This window comes from Acyrthosiphon pisum, chromosome A2 (assembly GCF_005508785.2).
Source record: "Acyrthosiphon pisum isolate AL4f chromosome A2, pea_aphid_22Mar2018_4r6ur, whole genome shotgun sequence".
In the NCBI taxonomy this organism is placed as follows: Eukaryota; Metazoa; Arthropoda; class Insecta; order Hemiptera; family Aphididae; genus Acyrthosiphon; species Acyrthosiphon pisum.
The window spans coordinates 36,524,264-36,526,704 of record NC_042495.1 but is presented as its reverse complement, the minus strand read 5'-3'; positions in this window follow the sequence as shown (position 1 = coordinate 36,526,704).

The window sequence follows — 2,441 nt, the reverse complement described above, 5'->3', positions numbered from 1 at the left end:
TATATCTATATTTATACGTTAAGCCTTTGCGTGGCGTATATGCAGGGGTGGACTTACCATTTTTCCGCCCCTAGTCATCACAACACTAGCGCCCCGTACATTGGCGTGCTCCCACGGGGGGGGGGGGGGGAGTAATGTTCCATGAAATAAAACAAAACTATAAAAATTGTATTTAGGTATTTTTATATTTATACATACCAACTACACAAATAAAAATTAATACAATTTTGCATAGGTACAATAATTAAATAATTTTGCACCTTGATTTATCTATATAAAAATTATCCATGATTTGGTGGTGAGCACTCTAGTCTCTATAATCGTAATCGATTAGCAGATTTTTTAGCAGTATGCACTATACAGGAGACGGGCGACAGTGCCCGCGTCGCGCGTTGTCACAATGTTTATTATTATTAATTACTTTATCAAGACATCTGATTTCTAGAATTAATTCCAGGCGGGTCATTCCAGTAAGCACTGTGCGAGCTGTCCCCTACCTAGCTAGTAGAGCAGCTATATACAATGTACCCGGCGGCCCGAATTAGTATATTTGACTGCCTTGGCTGGCGTTTAGCGTATGCGTCATTTACAATATTGTACGTGTTTACGCCGCACACCTGTATACCACCTCCCATGCATTAACATAGGCAACGCCGGCAACCGCCTCGTCGAGTGTCGATGTCGAACCTCTAGCGGTGACGGCGCAGCGCAGCGCGAGCCGGTCGCAGGATAAAACTCAAACGGCGAGGTTATTATAGCTTATAAATTAAATCGTTACTGCGACGTGACTACGTGAGCCATTCTCCAGTTTCATACAAATTGTATACGAAAAAAAATGAATATAAAATATAAATTTAGGTAAATATAATTATGAAATTATGAAAAAACAAAAAAGTAAAAATGAACTAAAAAATTGCGCCCCAAAAAATATTGCGCCCTAGGCTCGTGCCTTGGTGGCCTATGGGTAAATCCGCCCCTGCGTATATGCCATAATTTAAAATAAAAAAATTACTAAAAATGGGGATGTATTTTTAGAGTTAACCTAATAAACATAATTTAAGGACTTATTGTTATAAATTTAATTTATACGTTTTACTTCCTACAATTCAAAGAAATCCAATATTTTCATTATTAATGATATGAATATTTTAATACTATCGACTTTCCGTGTGGCGATGAATAATAAATAATGGTATAGTATAATACTATAATAATACCATAGTGAACATAATATTTACCATAGGTACAATAAGTAATAAGTATAAACATGACAATGGTTCGGAATTATAAGCATTACCATATTATTATTATTTATTAGATAGATTAAAATGTAGCTAAGTAAGATATTCATTCTCCCCCCTTTTTATATTTTTCAATCTGGATTGGATATGATAGTTTTATTGTTGTTACAATGTTACATTTTTAACTATTAGTGTTATTATAGGTACCAATATTATGAATTTTATTATTTTTATTAAATTATTATTACAATATTTATGTCTTTGTTACATATTATTAACCCATTATTATATAACAAAACTATAGCTTCACCGTGTGCAGATTTTTTTTAGGTAAATCCTATATAGTATAGGTACCTATATATTATCATAGTATATACGCTATATAGGTGTAGCTATTTCGGTTTGAGTGTATCTCAGTTTTTGTGTACTTCAGTACACGGACAAACGTCAGTGAATATAATTTTTTGAAATAATTTGACCTAGATTATGGCTTAGGGGCAACGACAAGTCACGGATTGGATTTATCACTTGGTATATTTTTATAATGTGGTTTAAAGTTTAAGCTATTTGTCTCTAATATTTTCGAACTAGCCTGGGCTAGTTAATGATAATTTTTAACTGAGTTAAGTTAAGTTAATATAAAACATTTTAACTCAGTTAATAGTTAAAAGTTAACCTATTTTTTTTTAACTCAATTAAGTTAAAAGTTATATAAACATTTTCAATTAACTTATTTTTTTTTTTTTTTTATTATATCTTTATAAATACCCAGTAATATTGTTTAAATAATAAAAATCAAAAATATTATTGAACACTGGAAATAGCCAATAGCTTTTCTATACATGGGTACCTACTGAATTAATAGAATTATGAAATAGGTACGAAAAAAATACAACGTATTACATTACGTAAGAAATCGAGTGAATATCAAATTTTGTAAAAATATGAATTTCAAACGCTCATAAAAATTTAATTTGAGTTTCTTATAGACATTTTTTTTTTGATAAAGGTAGAATAACCTATAAGGAATCTTGTATTACATTTTAAAATCTTAGTTCTAAAAATAAAAATTTTTACGAATTATTAACTCAAAATAATTTGCAAATTTTCGTGATTCTTCCATATTTTGTCAATTTTTGAACTTTAAATGCTAATAAAAAAAAACTGTGACTAAGGATTTTTAATATTTTTCAAATCTCA